Source organism: Chrysochloris asiatica, unplaced genomic scaffold (genome assembly GCF_000296735.1).
Source record: "Chrysochloris asiatica unplaced genomic scaffold, ChrAsi1.0 scaffold00347, whole genome shotgun sequence".
Taxonomy (NCBI): Eukaryota; Metazoa; Chordata; class Mammalia; order Afrosoricida; family Chrysochloridae; genus Chrysochloris; species Chrysochloris asiatica.
In genome coordinates, this window is record NW_006408865.1 from 592683 (window position 1) to 608167 (window position 15485).

The following is a 15485-nucleotide window of genomic DNA, read 5'->3' on the forward strand; positions in this document are numbered from 1 at the left end:
CAGAGAAAAAGAGGAAAACCCCCAGTTAGATGGATTGGCAAAGTGGCAGCATCAATGTGCTCAATCGTGGCAACAATTGTGAGGTTGGCCAATGATCGTGCAGTGTTTCATTCTGTTGTGCATAGGGTAGCTATTAGTCAGTACCAACTTGATGGCACCTTACAATAACAACAACAACAATCCTGGGGATGCACAGACTACAAAACATTGCAAAAATTACACGAACAAAAGAAGACAAAATAAATGATTGGGACATTCTAAAAATCAGAAATTTATGTGCATCAAAAGATTTTACCAAAAGAGTAAAATGGGAGCCCACAGAATGGTAAAAAAATATTTTGCAATGACATATCACAAAAGGGATTAATTCCTAGAATCTATAGGAAACTACACCTCTGCAAGAAAAAGACAAGTAACCCAATTAAAAAATGGGCACAGGACATGAACAGACACTTCACCAAAGAAGACATTTGGGCAGGCAACACACATATGAAGAAATGTTCACGATCATTAGCCATTTAGAGAGATGCAAATTAAAGCAACAATGAGATATCATCTCACACCAGCAATAACAACAAAGTTCAAAACTGCAAAGGACTATAAATACTGGCGAGGATGTGGAGAGACTGGGACCGTCTACATTGTTTGTTGGAATGCAAAATTGTACAACCACTATGGAAAATTGTATGGCGCTTCCTCACAAAGATGAAAAGAGAAATACCATATGATCCAGCAATTCCTCTACTTGATATATATCCACAAGAAATACAAGCCATAAAGCAAGTAGATGTATGTACACCAATGTTCATAGCAGCACTATTCACAGTAACAAAAAGACGGACAGCCTAAGTGCCCATCAACAGAAGAATGGATAAACAAATTTTGGTACATACAAAACGATGGAATATTATGCTACCTTGAAGAATAACAAGGAAGCTGCAAGCCACCATATAACATGGATGAACCTTGAGGACATTATGCTGAGTGAACTTAGTCAGTCACAAAAGGACAAATATTGCATAAAACCACTATGATAAAAACTTAAGAAAGTTACCTATATTAAAATGGAAAAAAAATCTTTGTTGGTTACCAGTAAGGTTGGAGTGGAAGGATTTTGGGGAGGTGGAGGGAGGGAACAGTAGAGCTCAGGGTAGGGCCAACAGATCATAGTTCGGGTGTTGGGGAGGGCTGGAAGAATAAGGTAGATAGAGGAACACTGAGACAGGTTTGCATGAGCTAAATGGGACAAATATAAATAGTGATGCATGCTCAACTTTGGAACAATAGGATTTTGTGATACAGGAATCAAGGCATAGTTTGAAGAGGGGAAATAATACAAAGATGCTTGACTGTCTTATGTATATTGGTTTCCCTTTCCTACTATTGTAAAATTGAAACTTGAGTTGGCTAGAAAGGAATGTCACAAAACATGATTACAGAAATTTTGTAAGCCCATCTTCAGCCTATAACTGACTGGAATACCTAAAAGGGTCCTAGAAATTGCCCAGTGAAATAGGCCTCCTGCGGAGCCTTTGCAGTGTATAGGACCTTAGATGGAATCCTGAGCCCCACCCAGAACCTTCTGAGGTGGGACATTCCCACTAGAAAGGATAAGCAGACCATCCTGGAACAGCTAGAATGACGGAAGATACAGAAGATCTTCAAAGACAGAGCATCAGGAAAAACCTAAAACAAAAATGGCAGTATGACTGGCTACTAGAACAATAAGCAATATGCTCACCGGGAAGCTATCAAGGCAAGCAATCAATTTCAGGACAAACCACCCTCCAAGACTGAAACTCAAAGGGAACACATGAGCAGGCATATAAGCTTGCTGGTGCCTTTGTTGGTCTACTGGTGAGTGGAAGAGGGGGAAAGGCAGCAATGAAGAAATGGACTGAGATCAACCATGTTCCACAGACTCCCGTGGACCTGGAGATGAAAGAGAGAAAAAGGGCTGGTTGGTCCAAAATATGGTGAGACCTAGGGACATGTAAGTCTATGGATAAGAACATAGCCACAGAGGTCTAGAACTGAGAGTGAAGCATCCAGCTGATGTGAAGTGAGAGGGGTTGCATAAAAACACCCAAAGTTGCAGTTAGTACCCATTTGATCTAGCCTCAATGGCCTGATAATCAGAACTCAACTAGAGGACGATGAAAAAAAAAAAAAAAGAACAAAACAAATTTTGATAAAGGAAATGAGGGTAAATTGCTACAATTTGATGAACTTGACCTATACTCATGGAGGTGGTAACTCGAAATAACAACAGAGAGGGAAGGAGTCTTCACATCAAGTATCAATGCTATCCCTGCTGTTCACAGGGTAGATAGGGATGAGCAACTTAGACATTGGCCTACCTAAAGTGAGGCAATAAAGGCACAAAGTGACTGGTTTACAAGGTTTCAAGGGGGAGATTAGTTTAATAGTGTGAGGGGAAAGAAAGAGTCCCAACTGAATAGTTTTCATCTTGTCTAGATGGGTCTGGTTAAAAGAGATGGGGCTAAGATTCAATAATGAGTAACTGTTATCATGACTAATTGTGACTCTCACAATTGTAAAGGTAGAAGTTTTGTAACAAAAACAGAGGAGTGGTTAATCTTACAATTCAGAAACAGAGGACCCTAGGACCATCAAGAGAGAAGAGCACAAGCAGAATGTGAGACCTTATCCAGAGAAGCAATGACAGACACCAGAGGTGGAGGCAGAGATGGGGACATGGTGAGAGGGAGCAGCTGAGGACACTAAAATCATGGGAAGTGAGGGGCTAAGAGGTAGAAGCCATGCAACATGGCACTTGCAAAATGTGCCCTTTGATTGTGTAAATTATTACATATGCTTGAGAGTTTATAGAAAAAAAAAAAAAAAAAAGCTAAAGAGAAACACTGGTAACTCAGGGTCCATGGGGGGATTATAATCATTGTAATGAAACAAGTTGTATCATTTGTTGAATGTAAAGTAAAACTGATAATCTGCCATGCAAAATTTTACTCAATCCACAATAAAAACTTCAAATTAAAAAGAAATACATTGGCAGGGAGTTTCCAGAAGTTCAAGCTGGATTTAATAAGAGATATTGCTGATTTCAGATGGATCTTGGATAAAAGCAAAGAATACTTGAAAGATGTTTACCTGTGTTTTATTGCCTATGCAAAAGTTTTGTATTGTACGGACCATGACAAACTATGGACAACACTGCATAGACTAGGTATTGCAGACCACTTAACTATGCTTATGAGGGACGTGTACATAAACCAAGAAGCAGTCAGAAAAAATAAGCGGATAGTAAATGGTTTGAAATCAGGAAAGGTATGTACCAGGGTTTGATTCTTTCACCATACTAACACAATCTGTATGCTGAACAGATAATCATAGTAGCTGAATTATATGAAGAACATGGTATCAGGATTGGAGGAAGACTCATTAACAACCCACGATATGCAGATGATATAACCTTTCTTGCTGAAAGCAAAGGGGACTGAAAATACTTACTGATGAAGATCAAAGACTACAGCCTTCAATATAGGTTGAACCTCAATGCACAGAAAATAAAAATCCTCACCAATGAACCAATAAATAACATCATGATAAATGGAGAAAAATTGAAGTTGTCAAAGACAACTTTCATCAATATTCATGAAAGCAGCAGTCAAGAAATCAAATGACACATTGCATTAGGCAAATCTGCTGCACGAGAACACTTTAAAGTGTTCGAGAGCAAAGATGTCAGTTTGAAGACTAAGGTGCGCCTGACCCAAGCCAGGGTATTTTCAATAGCTTCATATGCATGTGAAAGTTGGACAATAAATCAGGAAGACCATAAAAGAATTGATACATTTGAGTTATGGTGTTTGAGAAGAACATTAGAAGCACCATTGACTGCCAGAAGAACAAATAAATCTGTGTTGGAAGAAGTACAGCCAGAATGCTCCTTAGAAGCCAGGATGACAAGACTTTGTCTTCGTCGAACTTTGGACATATTATCAGAGTAGCACAATGGCAGCACCAAGGGGCTTAAGTGTAACAAGGATTGTGAGGATTGTACAGGGACAGGCAGTGTTTTGTTCTGTTGTACAAAGGGTCACTAAGAGTCAGAACTGACTCAGTGGCACCTAACAACAACAGTTCCTGGTGTGACCCTATAAAGTAAGCACTGTACTGGTAACCACAGGTTGGGAGTTCAAACCCACCAGCTGCTCTTTAGAAATCCTATGCACAGTCACTATGCTTTGGAATTGGTTTGTTCTTGTTTTTGTGTGCTGTGGAGTCGGTTCCGACTCATAGCGACCCTGTATAGGGTTTCCGAGGCTATTGGTTAGACGGCACTTAACAGTAATTCCTGATCTTGATAAAGGGACACTTAGAAGGAATTACATGAATCAATGAATGAAGGGAAAAAAGGATTTTCCAACTTTTTTTTTATCCATGCTTCAAACCCCAAAGGTGATTGCTACCTTTGCCAACCTGCATACACATATGAAGGGAAGATTTTTTAGACGACCAAGGTTTTAGGGATCTATATTACCAAAGTCAGCAGTTCGAAACTACCAGTGGCTCTGCGGGAGAAAGATGAGGCTTTCTGCTCCCATAAAAATGTACAGCCTTGGAAACCCTATGCAGAGTCGCTATGAGTTGGAACCGACTCCATGGCACAAAACCACCACCACCACCATATTACCAACAAACATACACATCATAAAAAAACAAAGAGCCTTTTAAAAAAAAATCCAACTAGCAATGTCAGACTTATCTCACCTACAAAGAGTTCTTCCTCTAAGCTAATAAATAACATTGATAGTCTTCAAACTTATTTGCAAATCTCGAGTCCAACCAAAAACATCTACTGCCCTTAAATAAAAGGCTAACAAGGGAACTAAAAGGAAATGGGTCCCAGGCCTCAGCTTCCCATGTATTAATTTACAAATTTATCCTCCGGCTCTGTAACATGCTTCCCAGGAAAAACTGGCTCTGCTTCCCAAGTACCATTTCTTGTGCAATAGACGCTTTTCTTAGTTAAAAGGAAAAGAAAAACAACTATTTCCCTTTGACCACCTTTAATCCCAACCACTATAATGGGAGAAGGGAGTCACAGATATGCCCTCATCTCCCATTGTAGTGGATTTAGCAATTCTTGCACACCAAACTGCAACTATGCATTTTTTTAATGGAATAAAGTCATGCTATAAAAAAAATGCACAGTATTTTCTTGTAATCATAATGCATGTGATAAAATATGCATAGAAGGAAAAACATTCAAAAGATGATAAGCAACAAAAATCACTAGTGTTTCTTGCACATTTAGTAAGTGTTAAATCTTATTTCCTTTTATCCTCTCCTCTAAAGCGTGCCATATGCACTGGATAAACTTTTTACGTGAAGGCATATATGGTAGTGTTACTCTGGTGACAAATCCTCTGAGGAATCCAGGGTCAGCCTTCATTACACATTGGAGTAGACCTAGACCTCTGTCTTGTGCTGCCCAGCACTCATCCCCGATTGTCTCTTGAAAACCATGTCTCCCTCTCAGTTCATGGACACTGATTGGGACTGAACACATTGTGATGTCAGAGCTAGATCTGCCCGATCATACTGACATCATGTCTTCCTATCCCCTGTGATTTTCCAAGTGTGGACTCTTACTTGAAGTCAGAAAGATGGCATGTAGAGATGTAGGTCAGAAACTGGAAAATTATTGAAAAACAGAATCCTTGTCTGAGAAGAATGGCTATAAGCTAGGCCACTTTGGAATCGTGCAGAAAGAACCTTCCTGCAGAAAGGACACCTGGAACTAGAGGGAGAAGAATTCCTGAACACCTTGCTCTAGAATTTATGTTACCTATGGCACAGAGTCCTGGTGTGGCACTGTAGGTTAATGTTCTACACTACAAAGTTGGTTTAAACCACAAGGTCGGTGGTTCAGGCTCACTAGCCACTCCTTGGAAAACCTATAACGGGTTGCTATGGGTTGGAACCAACTCAATGGCACTTAATGACAACATGGTACAATGACAGCAGCAATGGGCTCAAGCATAGCAATAAGTGTGAGATTGGCCCAGGACCAGGAAATGTTTTATTCCATTGTGCATAAGGACGCTATGAGTTGGTGCCAACTCGATGGCACCTAACAACAACATGCCAAACTTGTACTTTTTAGCTATCTAAGCTTTTTTTTAAATCTTCATTGTTGCAATTGTTAGGTGCCATTGAGTTGGTTCTGACTCATAGTGACCCTATGCACAACAGAACAAAACACTTCCCAGGTCTATGCCATCCTCACAATTGTTGTGACCTTTGAGACCATTGCTGCTACCACTGTGTCAATCCATCTCATCAAGGGGTCTTCCTCTTTTTTGCTGACCCTCTATGATTTCCTTCACCAGGGGCTGGTCCCTCCTGATAATACGTCTGAAATATAACAGATGAAGTCTCACCATCCTAACTTCCCAGGAGCATTCTGGCTGCACTTTTTCCAACACAGATCTGTGTGTTCTACTGACAGTCCATGGTACTTTAAATAGTCTTCGCCAACACCATAATTCAAATGCACCGATTTTTCTACAGTCTTCCTTATTCATTGTCCAACTTTCACATGTGTAAGAGGTTATTGAAAATACTATGCTTGGGTCAGGTGCACCGTAGTCCTCAAATTGATCTTTGGAATGGCCATAAATATGGATCTCTTCCAATCGGTTGACCAGGTAAGTTAATATATGATATATAATACAATCACCCACCGGAGTCACTGAAACGATTTAAATCAATCTGAAAGTAGTAACTTACTTTCAGCAATTTGGCCAAAACCAGTTACAGCCATTGTCTTCACAATCAAATACATCAGGCATGCACCAAGTGATCAGTACAAGGTAACCCCGAAACAGTCCACTACATATTATCCCTAAGTACGTGGGGGTTCCCTGGGTGATACAAACAGGTAAACCTTTGACTACTAACTGTAGGGTGTCAGTTCAAATTCACTCCGAGGCACCTTGGAAGATGCCATAAGTAATGGTCATGAAAACCGTATGGAGCATAATATTCTATTCTGCACACCTGGGGTCATCATGAGCCAGAGTCAAGTTAATGACAGTGAGAAACTTCAGTGCCGAGAACATCAGACCTTCGATGATTCCTTCCTAATGGAAATGGACTGCAAATAGAAACCAAGTTTTTCAGCTTCCAGTTAAATACTTGACTGGCAAGTCTGGAAGCCCAAATACAGGATGTTTTATTTTGCACTCCAGAATGGTGGCGATTAGGTGAGCTGCACCTTCACACCCAGGAGCTGCAGAGGCTAATGAAAGCTGAAATGAGCCAGGAGCTGGCATGCTGGGCAAGGGGAAATGGATGGACTTGGGAGAGTGGCTGCTGCGGGGAGCCTCTCACAGGCAGCCATCTCTAATTGTATGAGCAATAATGCTGACACTGTAGGGGGCTGGAGGCTTGGCAGAAGTCAAATGTTGCTTAAATGAGACTGCACCGAGTTTTTAAACTTCTCTCTTGGTCAATAAGACCTGACTTTGTCCAAGAATGGGGGAGCTTTACATAAATCCTCATCACCATAGAGCAGAGTCCATTAAAAAGTTTCAGAGGCAGCGTGCTAGTTAAGGCCACAACAACACTCCTAAAGAGCCTGCAGGCAGAGTTAGTTCAACCTTTTATGATATAGTTCTACTCTAGTCTGCCTCTACACGTATGTCTCTTTTTTCTCTTTGCTTCTATGATCTGAGGCATCTCCTGCTGAACAGCATTTGTGAGAGGCAATACTGGATCCAATAACACATTTTTAATGATGTGAAATAAAGCTGTAATCACCATGGTTATTTACAAAATATTGTCTTCCTTGCATTGGGTTTAATAGCACTTTGTCCACAGTTTTCATCAAAACAACTGCCCATCTGACTTATTGGAAGATTATATTAAATGTCAGAAGATCTCACCACACTCATAAAGTGCTCCCTTGCCCACCAGGATTTTAATTTTGGATGGGGAAATAATAAATACAATAATTATTGAAAGCGATGACATTAACTGATGAAGATACCTGCTGTCCTTGGATTATCAATTTCACATTGGCATAAAAAATAGATTAGTGACAATTTGATCCCATATCTGGTGACCTTTAAGTAACATTGCAACACTTCACAGCTTTGTCATTAGAAAGTCATCAGCCTTGTCTCTTGCCAAAAAAAAAGCAATACCTAAATATCTCATTTTAGACATATTTCCAAAGTTTGCTAATGCCATTATCTGGTAACAAATCTAAATGAGTGTAAAGGATCCAGACATGCCTACAACTTTGCCAGTAGCAAGTTAAAAAAAATAATCTTGTAGTAATTTTCATAAGATCTGTCACTTTGTTTATACTGTGGTGAACCGTGTATTGCTGTGCAAGTTATGACACAAGTACTTTAAATATTAGCAGGGTCATCATGGCAGACAGGTTTCAGTAATACTACCAGACTAAAACAGACGAGGAAGAAAGGGTTGGTGAAAGTTAGTCAATGAGAACTGTATTCCCCTATGAAACACTACAGAAGATTGCCCAAAACACTGTTGGAAAATGAGGCATATAGGTTGGAAGCCATTCAGAATATGTAAGAACTGCAACAATGGACCCAAGAATGCCAGCGATGATGGAGATGATACAGCAACCAAAGTTTTTCTTCTGATGTAGGGTCATCATGAGTTGGAACCAACCAGACAATGAGTGACTAACATCATAATATTACCATGTGAGAGAGTATATGGTTGAATTAAAAACTTATAGGACCAAATAAAATCTTATAGAACTGTGTATCCATGGGGCAACTGATCACCTCTACACCCTTATGGTCAGGTACATTGGTGCTAACACTGGGGAAGTGAACTGGATGATTTCAAATGCATGTTTCTTTCTACTCAGCAATTCTTCTTCTAGAATCCTATCCTAGAAAAATACCTGTTGTTGTTGTTATGTGCCATTGCATCAGTTCCAACTCATAGTGACCCTGTTGGTATAGGGTTTCCATGGAGCTACTGGTGAGCTTGAACCTTGAGGTTCAAACCAACTTTGCAGTCCAGTGCATTACCCTCAATACCACACCAGGACTCCATGACACAAAAGGTTGTTCATTATAGCACTGTTCATTCATATCAGATGAATAAACAATATTCTTAAACCCACATCCCTCATTGCCTCTTGCCATTGTTCTCTTTAGAAGCACTCTTTAAAACATTTATCTATACTCACTGACTCTAATTCCTCTCCAAAGCCCACTTCAGTCCACGTTTCTGATTTATACTTAACTAGATGTGGCCCTCTCATTACTTCCAATAACCTGTGGTCAGTTCTCACTCCTCATCCTTCTTGGCCTGTCAATGTGTGACCCAAGGATCACCCCATTCTCCTTCATCTACTCAATGGCTTCACTAGGGTAGCACAGGGTTTGGACCAAACTAGATAACATTATCTGAGGGAGTGCCACCAAAATGACTGTCTATAACATTTTTGTCCAGAGTTTCAGCAGAAATTTATTGTATTTTATAAAAATATCCCTGTAATCTTAAAGGCTCATGAGCAGTTATCTAAGGTGTAGCTCTTGGTCTCTCCATGTATAGAAGAAAGAAGAGTGATGGGAATTGAAGAGACTTGGAATCAATTAGTCAAATAGACTAATGGCACATGTAAGCCTCAGTCTCTACGACTCTGAGACCACAAGAACTAGAGGATGTCTGCTGCCGCTACCAATGACTCTGAAAGAGATCACATTAGAAGGCCATAGATAGAGTGGGAGAAAATGTAGGACAACGTCCAAAATTCTTTACTGAAAAAAAAAAAAAGACCAGGCTTACTGATCAGAAAGAGACTGGAGGCACCTGAGACTATGGCCCTCGCCTACCCTTCAGGTCTGGAAAAGAACTCACCATTGTGTCCCAATTTTCAGCCAAGCAGTCAATAGGTACATAGGGGCTCAACAACACTGATAAGGCCTGCTCACCATGGAATGGTCAATCATTCCAAATCAAAAGGGCAACATTTACTTAAGGGCAAAGTGGAGAGTGGATGGGAAATGGGTAGAAAGAAACTAGGGACCACAGGGAGGAAGTTGGATGACTGCTGTTGCATGGAAGGAAGTCCAATCATTGAGATACAACAAAGTGTGTGATTTATTGAATGTAAAACTGATGGTCTTGTCTGTAAACTTTCACTTAATTCAGAACAACAACAAAAAAAGTATAAAAATAAAAACTCCCTTTAGGTAAACAGCAAAAATATTTTCCCTAACCCCAGTTTGTTGATGATGTTAACTGTCATCAAGTTGGTTCCGACTCATAGTGACCCTTCAAAGAGTTTCCGAGGAGCAGTTGGTGGGTTTGAACTGCCAAACTTGTAATTCTTTGTCCAGTGTGTGTATCAATCTGCCTACAGAGGTAAACACTATTCTAATTTACTATTTGAACCTTTTAATGTGCTCCAGTCTGAGATGTCATTATTACACAATTATGACACATATTATACAATTATGATACTTCAAATCACATGTTTTGGAATTCACAAGCTACATGAATGTGCTGTTGTTTTTGTTGCTTTCGTAGTCAATGATTTTGTCAAGCTTTCTGGTATTTTAGTATTGCAATATTTAGTATTTGTGAATCTATGTCAATAACTTTTTTGAGAAGTAAGTAGTAATTATGGACTCCTAAAGAGCTCCGGTAGCATAGTGAGTACGAATTGGGCTGCAAACCACAAGATCACCAGTTCAAAACTACCAGCTATTCTGTGGGAGAAAAATGAGACTTTCTGCTCCTGTAAAGATTTACAGCCTCGGAAACCCTGTACAGGGATCACTGTGAGTCGGAACCAACCCCGTGGTACATAACCACCACCACCAGTATGAAGCTGTAGGATCAGCACTGGACTTCACACTACAAGATCAACAATTCAAACCCACAAGCTGCTCCTTAGAAACCCTATAGAGTCATTTTGAGTTGGAACCAACTTGAAAGTACTTGTTGTTCTTGTTTCTAGGTGCCATCAAGTCAGAACCAACTCATAGCGACCCGATGCACAGCAGAACGAAACACTGCCCAATCCTGGGCCAACCTCCCTACTGTTGCCATGCTTGAGTCCATAGATGCTGCCACTTGGCCAATCCATCTCATTGGTGGTCTTCCTCTTTTTCTCTGACCCTCCACCTTACCAAACATGATATCCTTCTCCAGTGACTGGTCCCTCATGACAATATGTCAGAAGTATGAGAGACAAAGTTTAGCCATCTTGGCCTCCAAGGAGCACTCTGGCTACACTTCTTCCAAAATGGATCTATTGGTTCTTTTGGCAGCCCATAGCACTTTCAATATTTTCCTCCAACACCATAACTCAAAAGCATCAATTCTTCCACGGTCTTCCTTATTCACTGTCCAGCTTTCTCATGGACAACTAATAAGTAGTAATTAAGAGAAAAGAAAAGGAGATAAATCAAAAAAGTCTACCCTTAGTTTCTAAGGTGCTGTGACCAATAATACTACAATGCAATGTAAAAATATTTTACAAAACAATTTTGTTGTTGTTGTTGTTAAATGCTGCAGAGCTAGTTCCAACCCATAGAATCCTGTATAGGGTTTCCAAGGAGCAGCTGGTGAACTTGAACCAACAACCTTGCAGTTCAAACTGACTTTGCAAATCAGGGCATTAAGCCACAGTGCCACATCAGGGCTCCATATAATCTAAAAAATACTACATTTAAGCAATTTATAACTAGATCACATCTCATCCCATGATCAAAATTGATTAAATATAGATACATATATTACTAAGGAGTTTGTGCATAGTGGTTATGAGTCCAGCTGCTAACCTCAAGGTCGGCAGCTCGAGACTACCAGCCTTCTGCAGGAGAAAGATGAGACTTTCTGCTCCCGTAAAGATTCACAGCCTTGAAAACCCCATGCAGGGTCGGTATGAGATGAAACCAACTCCATGGCACACCACCACCACCACCCATATGGGAGAAGGATCACGGCGGGATGACTCATTGAGTTACTGCACTGGGTGACACTAACTCTATTATTCCACTGCATATACAAGGGTGAGTCAAAATTATACACACTGCAGTTACATTAAAACACCCATCCACAGCCGAAGACAACATTGAGCGTGCACGTGAAATGATTCTGTCAAATAGATGAGTGACAGTGGATTATGTGGCAAATCATTTGCAAATCAGACAAGGCTCTGCCTATGAAATAATGCACAACAGACTTGGATTCAAAATAAGTATGGAAACAATTCACCAAAGAACAGAAACAGAAGCATTTGGACATCTGCAAACAAAATTTGGACAGATACTCAAAGGAAGGTAAAAATTTCTTTAAAAAAAAAAATTTACTGGTGATGAGACCTGGATTCATAACTACGAGCCTGAGTATGGAATGGAAACATCCTCAATTTCAGATCAAGAAAAAAATTTTAAACTCAACTATCAGCTGGAAAATTGATTAAAGGAAAGAAGGAGAGCAACAACAACAAAAAAGTCTACCTCTCAGTTACTAAGATGTTATGACTAATAATGCTTTTATAATAATGATAATAAACATCTAATAATAACATTGCCTGGAATTGTGAAGGTCCTGTATTGGAGTACTGTCAGGAAACAGTTCAACAATCAACAGGGCTTGCTACAGTGAGATGCTATCCAGATTAAACTCAGAAGACTGCTATCCAAGGGTATTGTGATCTTCCATAACAATGCACATCCACAAAACTCTCCCCACACTATTGTCACTGAAAAAACTTCATTTTGAGGTGTTAAAGCATCCTCTCTGTAGTTCTGATCTTGCTCCATCAGACTTTCACCTATTTGGTCCCCTGAAAGCAACCCTCCAATGACAAAGATTCACCTCTGATGAAGTGAAAACAGCAACGTATTCGTGGCTCACAGAGCAGCCTAAAACATTTCTTAATAAGGAAATATGAAAGTTTATTGACAAATGGACAAAGTGTATTAAAAAGTAAGGAGATTATGTCAATATGGTATATTTATCTTTTCTAAATTCTGCAGTCAGAGTGCAGATAATTTTTAACTCATTCTCATATTTTCTTATTTGACTTCCAGTACTGTACATCTTCTTGATTTTTATCCTACCTCACTGACCTGGTGGTTAGCAGTCCAGTGTTTATCCTACAGCACCCACATCTGAGCTCTAGTCTTTCAAGGCAAAACTTGGAGTTCTTAGTGATGTCTCTCCTTTTATAACTCCACATCCAATCTTGAATGTCCTTCAAATGTTCAACCCCTGATTTTGCTAAATGTCGTCATGTTGGTTCCTAGTCAAAGCAACCCTGTACAGGGTTTCCAAGGAGCACCTGATGGGTTTGAACCACTGGCCTTGAAGTTAGCAGTCTAGTGCCCCTGTTGTTGTTGTTGTTGTTGTTGTTGTTAGGTGTCATCGAGTCGGTACCAATTCATAGCAACCCTATGTACAGCAGAAAGAAACTGCTCAGTCCTGGGCCAACCTCACAATTGTTGCCACACTTGAGCCCATTGATGCTGCCACTTGGCCAATCCATCTCACTGGGGGTCTTCTTCTTTTTCTCTGACCCTCACCTAACCAAACATGATATCCCTCTCCAGTGACTGGTCCCTCCTGACAATATATCTGAAGTATGAGAGACGAAGTCTGGCCACCTTGGCCTCCAAGGAGCACTCCGGCTGCACTTCTTCCAACACAAATCAGTTTGTTGTTTTGGCAGCCCATGGTACTTTCAATATTCTCCTTCAACACCATAACTCAAATGCTTCAATTCTTCTACAATCATCCTTATTCACTGTCCAAATTTCACATGCTTATGAGGTTATTGAAAATATCATGGCTCAGGTCAGGTGTACCTTAGTCCTCAAGCTTTGCTCTTCAACACTTTAAATGGTCATGTACAGCAGATTTGTCCAATGCAATACATCATTAGGTTTCTTGGCTGCTGCTTCCATGAGTGTTGATGGTTGATTCAAGAAAAACAAAGTCTTTGACAATTTCAATCGTATCTCCATTGATAAGAATGTTTTTTATTGGTCCAGTGGTGAGGATTTTTGTTTTCTCCACATTGAGATGCAATCCATACCGAAGGCTGTGGTCTTTGATCTTCATCAGTAAATATTTTAAGTCCTTTTCACTTTCAGTAAGCAAGGCTGTATCATCTGCATATCGCAAGTTGTTAATGAGTCTTCTTCCAATCCTGATGCCATGTTCTTCTTCATGAGCCCAGCTTCATGGATTATTTTCTCAGCATACAGGTTGAGTAAATATGGTGAAAGAATACAACCCTGGCACACAACTTTCCTAATTTTAAACCATTTGGTGTTTCCTTGTTCTGTTCATACAACTGCCTTTTGGTCTATGTACAGGTTCCTCATTAACACAATTAAGTGTTCCGGAGTACTCATATTCTGTAATGTTGTCCATAGCTTGTCATGATCCACACAATCAAAGGCCTTTGTGTAGTCAATAAAGCACAGGTAAACATCATTCTGGTATTCTCTGCTTTTAGCCAAGATCCATCTGATGTCAGCAATGATATCCTTCATTCCATGGCCTCTTCTGAATCCAGCTTGAACTTCAGGAAGTTCTCTGTCAATGTATGGTTGCAGCTGTTTCTGTATTACCTTTAGTAAAACTTTACTCACATGGGATATCACAGATATTGTCTGATGATTTCCACATTCCATTGGGTCACCTCTCTTTGGAATGAGCACAAATACGGATCTTTTCCAATCAAGCTCACCAGTTACTCTTCGGAATCCCTGTACAGGGTTGCTATGGGTTGGAATTGACTCAACGGCACTTCACAACAACAACAACAATCCAGTCAGTTGGTCAGTGCTCCTAGTGATAGTGAATTTTATAGGTCAATTCGCTAATTCTGTGGTTCCCAGTTCTTTGGTCAAACACTAATCCAGATGTGCTCTGAAGATATTTCATATATATGATAAACATTATGATCAGTTGATTTTAAGTATATTATCCTCAGTAATGGGCCTTATCAATCAATTGACGACCTTAAGAGTGAAAATTGAAATTTCCAGATGAAGGAGTTCTTCCTCAAGTTTCCAGCTTGGTAGCCCACTCTACAGATGTCTGTATTGCTAGCCACCAGAAACACATAAACCAATTTCTTTTTAAAAAATGTATTCTAAAAAAAAAAAAATGTATTCTCTCACTCTCTCCTTTGCTTCCTTGTTCTTCCCCAATCCTCATAACTACCTTTTTTACTTTATATTTCTCTACCCACCCAGCCCTGTTCCTTAGTCTACTCTATCCTAACTGACTTCAAGGCTAGCATCCCTGAAATCTCCTTAGCTGTTCTCTGCCTGAAACACACTTCCCTAGAAATCCACACAGCTTACTCCCTCAGCACTTTCAAATCTTCTCAGAGATACTTTTGAGATTGCAAACTGTCTTCCTTCTGGTACTTCAAATCCCATTGTCCCAGCTTTCCTTCTCCCTAACCCAAA